The following is a 13,183-nucleotide window of genomic DNA, read 5'->3' on the forward strand; positions in this document are numbered from 1 at the left end:
GCGGGAGTGATCTGCCTAGGGTACAGACAGTAAGGAGGTTCATTGTAAAAATTTTACAAACAAGGATAATATTACCAAAAGTTGTTGGTGACTTTTATTATCATTATGCACTGGCAATTCAAAACAACATGCTATCAGTATTTGTCCATGAAAAATATTTTGTCGGTCTAAAATCTAAACAATATCTGTGGTTACGGTTGAGTTATGAAACATATATGCAAACTTCAAAATAGCTATACTTTTATTATTTGGCATTATAAAATATTTTATTCAACATCGTGAGTCTAATAGGGGAGCAATGGTCTCTCAATATATTCTCTTATTATAAGAAAAGTTGAACATTTTCATAGCCACAGACCATTTATAATTATTTTTCTGTGAACTGTCTATTTATATCTCTTACTCATTTTTCGTGGGGTTGTTGGTGTTTCTATGCTTTATTATTAGAATTTCATTCTATATTGGGGATATTAACCCTTTGCCTGTGATATTAATTGCAAATGTTTTCCCCAGTGTGTAAATTATCTTTTTAATTTTGGTAAAGGTATTTCTTCCTTGTAAAAGATTTTTAAAAGATTTAATAAAATGTGTCATTTTTCCCCCTTGTTGCTTCTGGATTTTGAATTATAATTAGGAAAGTTTTCCCTAGACACAGGTTATCGAGAAATTAACCCATGTTTTCTTTTAGTACTGATTTAGTTTCTGTTCATTTTATTTTTTTGAACAGTCATTTCTCTGATCCTTTTGGAGTTTATGCTGGTGTACGATGTGAAGAATTGGTCTGCTCTTATTGGTTTCCATATGTCTATCCTCATTTAAGGAGCCCTGTTGGCACAATAGGTAAGTGGTTTGCTGCTAACCAAAGGGCTGGCAGTTAGAACCCCCCAGCAGCACCACTGGAGAAAAGACCTGGCTATTTTCTCCCATAATGATTTCAGCCTAGGAAACCCTATGGGACCTTTGTCCTATAGGGTCTCTATGAGTTAGAATAGACTCCAAGGCACACAACAATAACATCCTCATTTAATAACCCCACTAATGGAGTCCATCTTCTCTCTACCCATATGAGATGGCAAATTTCTTGTATACTAACTTTCCATATGTAATTCAGCTCCCTTCTTGGAATTAAAGCCAAGACTGGTCCCTCATGTTAGGGATGAAGAGGTACCTACAGAGCATAAACAGCCTTTAAAAGATAAATTTCCAGGTAAATGTGCATCTCTTGCTCTCAGTGTCTTTAACACAGAGATACCATGGCCACAGATCCTATAATTAACTCAGCTAAGTACACTGTTGGAGCCCTGGTGGTGCAGTGGTTAAGAGCTCAGCTGTTAACCAAAAGGTCAGCAGTTTGAATCCACTAGCCACTCCTTGGAAACCCTATGGGGAAGTTCTACGCTGTCCCATAGAGTCGCTATGAATTGGAATCAACTTGACAGCAATGGTTTTTTTTATTTTTGCTTTTTTTTTTTTTTTTGGTTTTAGTACGCTGTTGAGAGTTTCTACATATATTAGTTCCTCAGAACTGAGGAAAGCTTAATATGCAATCATTAAAAACATAGTAGAAAATACCTGCCTTGAGCATTATGCTCTTTTAACAAATATCTATATGGGATCAAATTGACAAAAGCAACTGGAAAGATTAGATAGGAACCTTAATAGGGAAGGAATAACTCAGAAAAGAAGGGTGAGAATGGCTACACAACTCGAAGAATGTAATCAATGTCACTAAATGGTACACGTAGAAACTCTTGAATTGGTGTAGATTTTGCTGTGTATATTCTCAACAACAACAACAAAATAAATAAAATTACATTTTAAAACCAAATGAGACTAATGAGGTACAGGAGTCCAGTGACAAGGGCCAGAAGGCAGAAAGGGACAAGGAAGCTGGTGATAGGGAACCCAAGGTTGAGTAAGGATATTGTTGATGTGTTGTGAGATTGTTAACCATTGTCATAAGGCAACATTTGTAGTAACTGTTAAATGACAAACTATTTTGTTCTGTAAGCCTTCATCTTAAGTGAGAATAACAGCACAATTGGAAGAGCGTAGTCAATGTCACTGCACTGTGTATGTAGAAATTTTTGAAATGGTGTATCTTTGGCTACGTGTATTTTCACCAAAAACAAAAAAGGTTGAGAAGTTAGAGGGTTAATATGTTGTGGGGTTGTTAACCAATGTCATAAAACAACATGTGTACTACTGTTAAAAAAAAATAAAATAAAATTACATTAAAAAAACATAGTATCTAAAAATATGGAAGGAGCCCTGGTGGTGTAGTTGTTAAGCACTCAGCAGTTAACTGAAAGATCAGTGGTTCCAACCCACCAGCGTCTCCATGGGAGAAAGATGTGGCAATCTGCTTCTATAAAGATTACAGTGGTGGAAACCCTGTGGGGGCAGTTCTACTCTGTCCTGTAGGGTCACTATGAATAGGAATTGACTTGATGGCAATGAATTTTTGGGTCTTTAGAACATATGGTGGAATTGTCTCTTTTGACAAGCCAACTCATTGGCTGGTATACATTTAATAATGCACCTGTTTAACAATGTGATAGTAGATATTTGAAGCTAGTTTTTTGATCAATCCTGTCGTGTAAAAAAAACAAAAACAAAAAAAACTTAACATGCAAGATGCATGGAACATGCAACAACTTTTTTCCTAGCCATACTTAATTGAAGGATCCCAATTAGCAAGTGGTTTATCAGTGCTATAGATACATGCATGTTTAGATTATTGTGCTCTTCTCTAGCTTGCAACTGCTTTTAAACAATGACAGACAGAAAGAAATAAAAAGAAAACAATAAAATAAGTCATTTGCAATTGTAGGAAAATTGAAGTAGAAAAGAGTTCTCTGGAGACTTCATTAAAAATAGTTAACACAATTATGCTAAATCGAATTGATATATTTACATTGTTTTATTCAAGGTTTATCATGTTCTATTATGAAACAATGAAATGCAACTAATAAATAGTTCATTTTTCTTGTTTTATTTGAAAATGCTTTGGCATATTTTATGATATCATTTTTACAGTAGCAAATAACTCTAATGTATAACATTAATAAACCGTGATAGACTTTACCATAAATATTGCATCTGTTGCCAAGAAAAGTTACATACAAAAACAGAGCATTGCAAACAGCAGTTCAGTAATTCTTTTGGTAGTAGAGACATGGGCCTTCTGTATCATTTTAAGTATCTTTGCGCTACTTGACCCTCTGCACTTGGAGAATATTGTTTTTTATACATCAACAGTTTGCTGGGTTTAAGGGATTAACACTATATATGTGATGTTGTGAGAGCCCAGAAAACCAATTGAGCAGCTTTTTTTCACTTGTGTTTTATTTGAGGGGGAAGGAAGAAAAGCTGTGACAAACTTTTTATGTGTGCAGTCATGGCCAGATATTGTTACAAAGAATAACTTAAAAAAAAAAATCAAAGCAGTGGAATGAAATATTTAGATACAGCATAAAATAAAAACCATCAATCAAATAGTTTCCATGGACTAAATTATTTTGGATTTCAAAAACCTTACGATTGTTATTCGAAAATAAAATATTTAAGAAATAACAAACATAAAAATTTAAAATATATTGTTTTCTGGTACTCTCTGGTACGTCAGAATGGATATATATTGCATTTTATTGGTACTATTGCAGAATTAGGAGTCCCTGGGTAGTAAAACAGTTAAGTGTTTGACTACTAGCCGAAAGGTTGGCTGTTTGAACCCGCCTAGTTTTACCTTGGAAGGCAGATTTACCAATCTGCTTCTGAAAGGTCAAAGCCTTGAAAATCCTATGGAACAGCTCTACTCTATACATGTGGAGTCGCTATGAGTTAGAATCAACTTGACAACTAACAACATTAACAACAATTACAGAATTATCAGACTACACTCTGAATTTTATATAGCTTTACTTTCTTGTTTATCTAGTCTATGTTGATTCAAAGACAACTTCAGCCATTAAAAAGCACAGAAGATCCCACAAAAGCAGAATAGCAGATTAATTATCCTAATTTTACTTCTTCTGCCTTCTTTCATATTAACATTTATGAGAAATATGGCAAAAGATTGCAATTTCCTTTTGATATAAAAGGAGATAAAATAGTCTATATTTTGTTTAACATAAATAAAAGCAATAGAACATGAAACCCTAAATGCCACTTCTACTGGTTTAGGAGATGTTTAGGTTGTCTTCTAATACTTTCAGGATCCAATTATTTTCTGCTTTCAATTTTTGTTGACATCATGTGCTTTCATTAATGGAAGCATACTGAATCTTTGAGTGTTGCTGAATTTTTGGTAGGTAGTATGGATTTTTTTTCTTGCCCCACCCACAAGCCTACCCTTAGAGTCCTGAGGGACATACGTTGTTCCACTAATTCTACTCTGAGTTCCCCAAGTCCACTGGTACATTTGTGTCCCAAAATTTTTTTTTCAAAATTTCTGTTTTTCCTACCAAAAATGGACGCAACTCATACAACACCTTGTAGAATTTACAGTAATTTTCAGCACACACCCTGTTTTTGGTTTCAAACAGTCATAAAGACCCCTGCCTTGTGGCAGCTTGCACTGTCAGTGGGAAAGCAGCTTTCCAGTGAACCTGAGAGGCAGCAAATGTTCACTGATATGAAAAGGTCATGAAAAGGTTTAATTGGTAGTTAGCAAACTCTTGAATGCATAAGGAATTTCAAAGTAATGAGACAGAGAAAATGAATGATGTAGAAGTAGGTTATTGTAAAGAGGTTAAATAGATGAGGCCTTGAAGCTTCATGTCTACAGGGAATGAAAAGTTATGTATAGTGTTATATAGTTATAGAAAAGTAATGAATAGTTTTTGAAAGTCCTTCCTCCCTCCCTGGCTTCTAAGCCAACATATTTTTTTCTTACTGGCCTGTCTGCTTCATGGCCTAAAATTCTCATTAGAGAATCATTTCTTAAGACTAAGATATTTATACCTCTGTTAAAAATACAAATACAATTTGGAAAATAAGATATTAACTTATTTGTAATTAAAAGTAAATTTACATTAAAAAAAAAATTGAACAAGTCTGTAGCTCTTAGTTCAGGCGTTATAAACCTGAATGGTAAGTGTTGATGGGAAGATGGAGGTAAAGTGAGCGTGGGATTCTGTCTAAAGAAAGGTAACCTCAGTGAGCAGAGAGAAACCTTAATGTGGAAAGTGCACAAAGCAAGAAGTTCCAAGAAATATGATCCCACACCTATCAATTCTATCACATTCAACCTCTTATTTCCTTTGACTTTGTGTTTTCTGCCCTCAAATACACTTTTTAAGAAAAGGAAGCAGAAAAGATAAGGAAAAGAAAATATTTTCACATGAAATTATTTTTTATCTACCATCTAAAAATTTCCTTCCTCTTACTGGCTAACTTACACTGAATGGTCTATGCTCACTGTCCCCATTTTATTAACGTTCATCCTCTTACAACATTTCTAATCTTGTTTCAGTCCGTGTTACACTACTGAAACATCTATGTTGAAGACTTTTTATTGCCAAAATAAGATTTGTTCTTTCCTCTGACTTACTTTACTCACTCATTTGTACGTTTAATTTAAAAACTTTTAAACTTATTTTTGCGCCTCATGTTCAGTGGGTCAAGTAGATCATACTTCTTAGTTCGTGGCACATGTTCATCATGACTGATAACACATCTCTTGTTATATAAAGTGTTTCATCTCTTTTATCCTTATACCCTACTCCTATTCCCTTCCTCATCCACATCAGCAATCATTCTTATATGTTTAATCTGCATTTATTTTTGTATGTGTTCTTCCAAAAATATATATTGCTTGTGTATGTGTATGTTTAATTTATTTAAATTGCATTGTGCTCAGGTACCATTGTTTCTTATTGATTTGCCACTCTATGTTGTTTTGTGTACATATAATCTGTTGCTTGCTACTACTATTAATAATCCACGAGGTATTAACCACACTTTTACTGTCCATTCTTCCAGTGCTGGAAACTCAGGGTGCCTCCAGTTTCTCACCGCAACAAAAAAGCTGCAGATAACCTTCTTGAATATGTCCCTTTGGCTTGGTGTGAGAATTTCTTGGGATATAAACTGAGTAATATGATTGCTGGGTGCTAGAATATACAGATACTTTCATGTCTAAGTAGTGCCAGTTACTCTTCACAGTGACTTCAACAATCTACACGTCCACTAGTAGAGCAAGGTGATTCCTACATCCCCACCTCACCAGCAACAACTGGCATATTCAGCATTTTTACCTGTCTATTAGGTATTAGGAAACCCTGGTGGCATAGTGTTTAAGAGCTACAGCTGCTAACCAAAAGTTCGGCAGTTCAAATCCACCAGGCACTCCTTGGAAACCCTATCGGGCAGTCGTACTCTGTCCGTAGGGTCTCTATGAGTCAGCATCAACTTGACAGCAGTGGGTTTGGTTTTGGGTTATTAGGTATTAAGTGAGACTTTATTGTATTTTAATTAGCATTTCTCATTTCTCTGGAATACCCTGAAACATTTCTTTATATGCTTTCTAGCTTTATGAGTTTCACTTTCTGCAAATCGATTTTTCACATCTTTTGCTCATTATGTTTTGGTAATTGTTCTTTTACCTGTTGATTTGCAAGAGTTCCTAGATTGTTCTAATATTAATCTTCCACAAGATAGTAATTCTTCTTCCATTCAGTCATCACTGTGTCAGATACCTCTTGTGCCCTGCCTCACATCCCCTTAGCTACCTCTTATTCCATCCATTGTCACAACAGTCAGCTTTGTGCAGGTATAACCTGAAAAAACATTGGCTCGACTGCATTTGGTGTCTCTTGCTTTCTGTCCAAGGGCTTCTGTGTTGCATGGATTGCCTGCAGGAGCCTGACTACCACTCACTCACTCACATACAAACCTGAAAATGCACAAGGATAGACATCCCAAAAGACACCCTTGTCCAATGGAGGAAAAGAGTCTCTGGATAAATGCTTCTCTTTTCTGTCCTCGGGTGGACAATGCAGAGGCATGTCCTACATGGCTCCCTAAAGTTAAAATGTAGATTCTGATTCAGTGTATCTGGGGTGGAAATGCAAATTCTCAGCAAAGGTTCGAACTAGTTTGAAGCCCTGGATGAAAGCCAGGCCTAGGATTGCATTGTAATAGTAGCTCAGCTATCATGCATGGTGCTGATAGGTCTTCTATGTCAAAGTTCAGACCCTAACAGAAACAGAGTGGGTCCATGAAACCTGGAATCGGAAAATTTGGGTGGACAAGTCAGAAAATCCTGAACTTCCGTATGTTCCTGACCCTTCCAGATTTCAGAAATAATTTCTTCTCTATAGCTTACTTTCACCTGGAGATCTATGAGAGACTTCACCTCAGGCAGGTGCCTCACAAGACCATGCTTGTTCTTCTCAAGATCCCATTTCATCTCATTGTCTTCCTTCTTTGGCAAGAAACCATACTGCCCATGGTATCATTTATTGAACAAAATTCTTTATTTTTATATAATTAAATTAATTGATTTTCCCTTATACATTGCACTTCTGAAGTTTTTTTGAGGAAATCCTATGCCACAAATAATGTTTCTTATCTTTATTTATTATCTTTAAAGTTTTACTGTTTAATTCTTCACAGTTAAGTCTTTATCTACAGTCTATCTTTATACTGGTTAATATGTAGGATTCTAGTTATATATTCCTCCATATGGCAAAAATTTTCACATCATCATCTACTACACAATCTGTCCTCTCTCTATTGATTTGTGGTACCACCTGTGTTATAGAGTACATTGCCAAATATACATAGGCCTGGCTCTGGGATATCTGCTATTCCATTGGTTTCTAATTTTCTGTGCCTGAAGAGCTATCTTTTTTTTTTTTTTAAATAAATATTACTACAGGTATGCTTCACTTTATGTCTGTTCAGACAATGTCTGACCACATATACATTCGTGGTCCCATAAGGTTCTAATAGAGTTAAGAAATCCTCATGAGGGTATGTAGCAGATGTACTTTGCAAAGTGCAGAGATTGGATCTGTTTCTCACTAGCTCTCCGGTGGCATCTACCCTGGCCTTGGGGCAGCCTCAGGCAGGGAGGGACAGCACAGACACTGCCTGAGCTGTCTAGGGGGATGCCCCACTGAGACTACTGCCCCACTTGGCCTGGGTGTCCTGTGTATGATGCCCAGCCAGAGGCCGCTCCTCTCTCAGTGGCGGCTGCTAACAGTCTGGGTTGTGGTGGTGGTGGGAGGAGGGGCAAGAAAGGCTGCTGGGGAGGAGGCAGAGGAAGAGTTCAAAGCCTATTAGGTAGGGTGGGGAAGACAGGTAGGGAGCAAGAAAGGCAGGGAGCCACAGCAGGCAAGCTGGAAGGTGGCCCACTGGACAGCATGTGGGCCACAGCAGGGGGTTGGTGAAAGCTGGGCTGAGTTCTCAGAGACCAGGTGGCAACCACACAGGAATGGTGGTAGTGGGGCCAAAGTTTCATGAAGTCCTTCGGCAGGGTGGCAGGGGAATGATCCTGGGTGCTGACTGTCCTGTGTGCCTCTCTCCTGTATATAATATGGTGTTTGGACAACGTTCAAATCACATAACGTCCTCTTTCACAAAAAGGATCACGGACATTAAGGTGTATATATTATGTAGTTTTATCAGTATCATAATGATTTATTTTTCCTTTCTTAATTTTTTTTTGACCAAATACAATTTTTTAAAAAAAAATATTAACTCATTTAGATGTTGAAGACCTACACAATGAAAACTACAAGACACTACTGCAGGAAACCAAAAGAGACCAGCATAAGTGGAAAGACATACCTTGCTCATGGATAGGAAGACTCAACATTGTGAAAATGTCAATTCTACCCAAAGTGATCTACAGATACAATGCAATCCCAATCCAAATTCCAATGGCATTTTTTAATGAGATGGAGAAACAAATCACCAACTTCATATGGAAAGGGAAGAGGCCCCAGATAAGTAAAGCATTACTCAAGAAGAAGAACAAACTGCGAGTCCTCACACTACCTGATTTTAGAATCTATCATACTGCCACATTAGTTAAAACAGCCTGGTACTGGTACAATAACAGATACACAGATCAATGGAACAGAATTGAGAATCCAAATGTAAATTCATCCACCTATGAGCAGCTGATATTTGACAAAGGCCCAAAGCCTGTTAATTGGGGAAAAGACAGTCTCTTTAACAAATGGTGCTGGCATAACTGTATATCTATCTGCAAAAACCTGAAACAAGACCCATACCTCACACCATGCAAAAAACTAACTTAAAATGGATCAAAGACTTAAATATAAAATCAAAAATGGTAAAGACTATGGAAGAAAAAAAAAAGACAATGCTAGGAGCCCTAATACATGGCATAAACACAATACAAACCATAAGTAACAATGCACAAGCACCAGAAGAGAAACTAGATAACTGGGAGCTTCTAAAAATCAAACACTTATGCTCATCAAAAGACATTACCAAAAGAGTCAAAAGACAGACTACAGACTGGGAAAAAATTTTTGGCTATGACAAATCCAATCAGAGTCTAATCTCTAAAATCTACAAGATACTGCAAAACCTCAACAACAAAAAGACAACAACCCAATTAAAAAATGGGCAAAGGACATGAACAGGCACTTAATGAAAGAAGACATTCAGGCGGCTAACAGACACATGAGGAAACATTCACGATCATTAGCCATTAGAGAAATGCAAATCAAAACTACAATGAGATACCATCTCACCTGAACAAGGCTAGCATTCATCCAAAAAACACAAAATAATAAATGTTGGAGAGGTTGTGGAGAGACTGGAATACTTATACACTGTTGGTGGGAATGTAAAGTGGTACAATCACTTTGGAAATCAATTTGGCACTTCCTTAAAAAGCTAGAAATAGAAGTACCATACGATCCAGCAATCCTGCTCCTTGGAATATATCCTAGAGATATAACAGCCATCACACGAATAGATATATGCACACCCATGTTCATTGCAGCACTGTTCAAGATAGCAAAAAGCTGGAAACAATCTAGGTGCCCATCAACAGATGAATGGATAAATAAATTATGGTATATTCACACAGTGGAATACTACACAATGATAAAGAACGACAATGAATCTGTGAAACATCTTATAACATGGAGGAATCTGGAAGTTATTATGCTAAGTGAACTTAGTCACAAATGGACAAATGTTGTATGAAACCACTATTATAAGAACTCAAGAAAAAGTTTAAACACAGTAGACAACATTCTTTGATGGTTACGAGGGTGAGGAGGGAGGGAGAAGGGTATTCGCTAACTAGAAAGTAGACAAGAGTTATCTTAGGTGAAGGGAAGGACAGCACACACTACAGGGGAAGTCAGCACAACTGGACTAAATCAAAGCTAAGAAGTTTCCTGAATACAACCAAACACTTTGAGGGACAGAGTAGCAGGGGCCGGAGTCTGGGGACCATGGTTTCAGGGGACATCTAGGTCAATTGGCATAACAAAGTTTATTAAGAAAATGTTCTGCATCTTACTTTGGTGAGTGGTGTATGGGGTCTTAAAAGCTTGCAAGCGGCCATCTAAGATGCATCAATTGGTCCCAACCCACCCGGAGTAAGGAGAATGAAGAACACTATGGACACAAGGAAAGTATTAGCCAAGAGACAGAAAGGGCCACATAACTCAGAGACTTAATCAGCCTGAGACCAGAAGAACTAGATGGTGCCCGGCTACCACAATGACCACCCTGACAAGGAACACAACAGAGAGTCCCTGACAGAGCAGGAGAAAAATGGGCTATTCAAATTCTAGTAAAAAGACCAGACTTAACGGTTTGATTGAGACTGGGAGGACCCCGAAAGACATGGTCCCCAGAGTCTCTGTTAGCCCCAAACTAAAACCATTCCCCAGACCAACTCTTCAGACAAAGATTAGACTGGACTGTGGGATATAAAATGACACTCGTAGGGAGTATGCTTCTTAGCTCAAGTAGATACATGAAACTAAATGGGCAGCTCCTGTACAGAAGCGAGATGAGAACGCAGAGAGGGTCAGGGGCTGGCTGAATGGACACGGGAAATCCAGGGTGGAAAGAAAGAGTGTGCTGTCACAGTATAGGGAGAGCAGTTAGGGTAACAAAACAATGTATGTATAAATTTTGTATGAGAGACTAACTTGAATTGTAAACTTTCACTTAAAGCACAACAATAAAAAAATTAACTCATTCTTCCTATTTATATAATTTATTTTATCTTTTTTTAATTACATAAAGAATGCAAAATTTTTATAAAACATTTGTGCCTTAGAAATTAGAAGTTAGCCTCAACTTCTTCCAAGACATCACAACCTTTCATACTTTGGTAAGCATTGTTCCTGGCTTTACCCCCTGCCCCTTTAAATACACACATACACCAGAGTTCCTTTTGAGAAGAAAATGTCTTTGTTTCGGAAAATGACTTGAAAAACTGCTTAGGGAAAAACTGAAAACCTGAGGATCAGTAGGAACTAAGTCAACTAAGGTTCACTCAACTTCCAGCATTAGAAGTGAACAACAATTTGGTGATTGAGGAGAAAGAAAAAACACAAGCAATGCTGGTGGAGGAAGGGGAGTGAGGAGACTGGGTTTGAGGTGCTAAAGAGAAGTTATGAAGACAGGGTACTACATCAGGGCACTACATATGGATAATGGAGGCAGTGAAAAATCCTCAAATTTGGGATGACTTCTAAATAGTTTTAATATATATCTTAAGCTAAGGAAGCAATCATGGGTCCACATTCAGATGCATGGTTCAACGGCAGGAACGGAACATAGCTGGTCTTCATGACAGCTACAGCTGGTCTTCATAAGAGCTAGAGCTAGAGCACTGTCTAAAAAGACTGTGGGAAACTGAGGCAGCGCTTTTATTATTTTCAGGGCTGCAGCCATCTCTGCTTCTCCTCTGTGTCTGCTCCATCTTCTTCTTTCTTCCTCTCTCTTGAGTGGCTTATCACCTAGGCTTGTCCTGGATGTCCCTTAACCTCCATCTGTTCCTGTCTGTAATGATGCGTCTGGCTTTGTTTCCCACTGATAACTGGTTTGCTTTCTTAGTGAATCCATCCCCAAATCCTGAGATGGGACTGTTGCCCAGCTCACCCTATTGCATCAGGCTATAGATAGCTGCCAGCTTTGAGTCATGATTTCTTCTCTCACCCAGTCCATTCACCTAAAGGCAACACAGGATCACATGATTAAACTTGTCTACCTTGGTTCTCTCCTTCACAGGAATAGAGAGTGGTGGGAGTTGTTCCATTTCATTGTATACAGGTCTCCCTCACTGCATTTATCCATTTGTGTTGCAATTATTCATACATTTGCCTGTCTACTTCCACTAGACTGTGAATTCAGTGAGGGCACAGACTGTATTTGTATAGATTCAAAATCCTAGGGTCGAGTGCAGTGGCTAGTGCTCAATGATTTGCTGAATGAATAAATCAATTCATTCAGTTGATGAAGGATGAATCACGCTCCAAAACTTGTTCCAAGCACACTGAGGAATTCATTTTCTTTAAAAGGCAAAGAACTAACTTATCAAGACAGAGTGTCACCACTGCATCACAGTTGCCACTTAAAACAATTATATTCAACTTATCTGAAACATCTTCCTCTATTTGGCCACATAAATAAATACTACTAATTCTTTTTTTTTTAATTGTACTTTAGATGAAAGTTCACAGAACAAATAGCTTCTCATTAAACAGTTAGTACACGTATTGTTTTATGACAGTGGTTAACAATACCACGACATGTCAACATTGTCTCTTCTCAACCTTGGGTTCTCTATTACCACCTTTCCTGTCCCCTCCTGCCTTCTAGTCCTTGTCCCTGGAATGTTGTACCCCATTAGTCTCATTTTGCTTTATGAGGCTGTCTAATCTTTGGCTGAGTGGCAAACCTCTGGAGTGACTTCATTACTGAGCTAAAAGGGTGTCCGGGGGCCATACTCTCAAGGTTTCTCCAGTCTCTGTTAGGCCAGTAAATCTGGTCTTCTTTTGTGAGTTAGAATTTTATTCTACATTTTTCTCCAGCTCTGTCTGGGACCCTCTGTTGTGATCCCTGTCAGAGCAGTCAGTGGTGGTATCTGGGCACCATCTAGTTGTACTGGACTCAGTCTAGTGGAGGCCATGGTAGTTGTGGTCCATTAGTCCTTTGGACTAATCTT

Source organism: Trichechus manatus, unplaced genomic scaffold, assembly GCF_000243295.1.
Source record: "Trichechus manatus latirostris isolate Lorelei unplaced genomic scaffold, TriManLat1.0 scaffold00043, whole genome shotgun sequence".
NCBI classification, from domain to species: domain Eukaryota; kingdom Metazoa; phylum Chordata; class Mammalia; order Sirenia; family Trichechidae; genus Trichechus; species Trichechus manatus.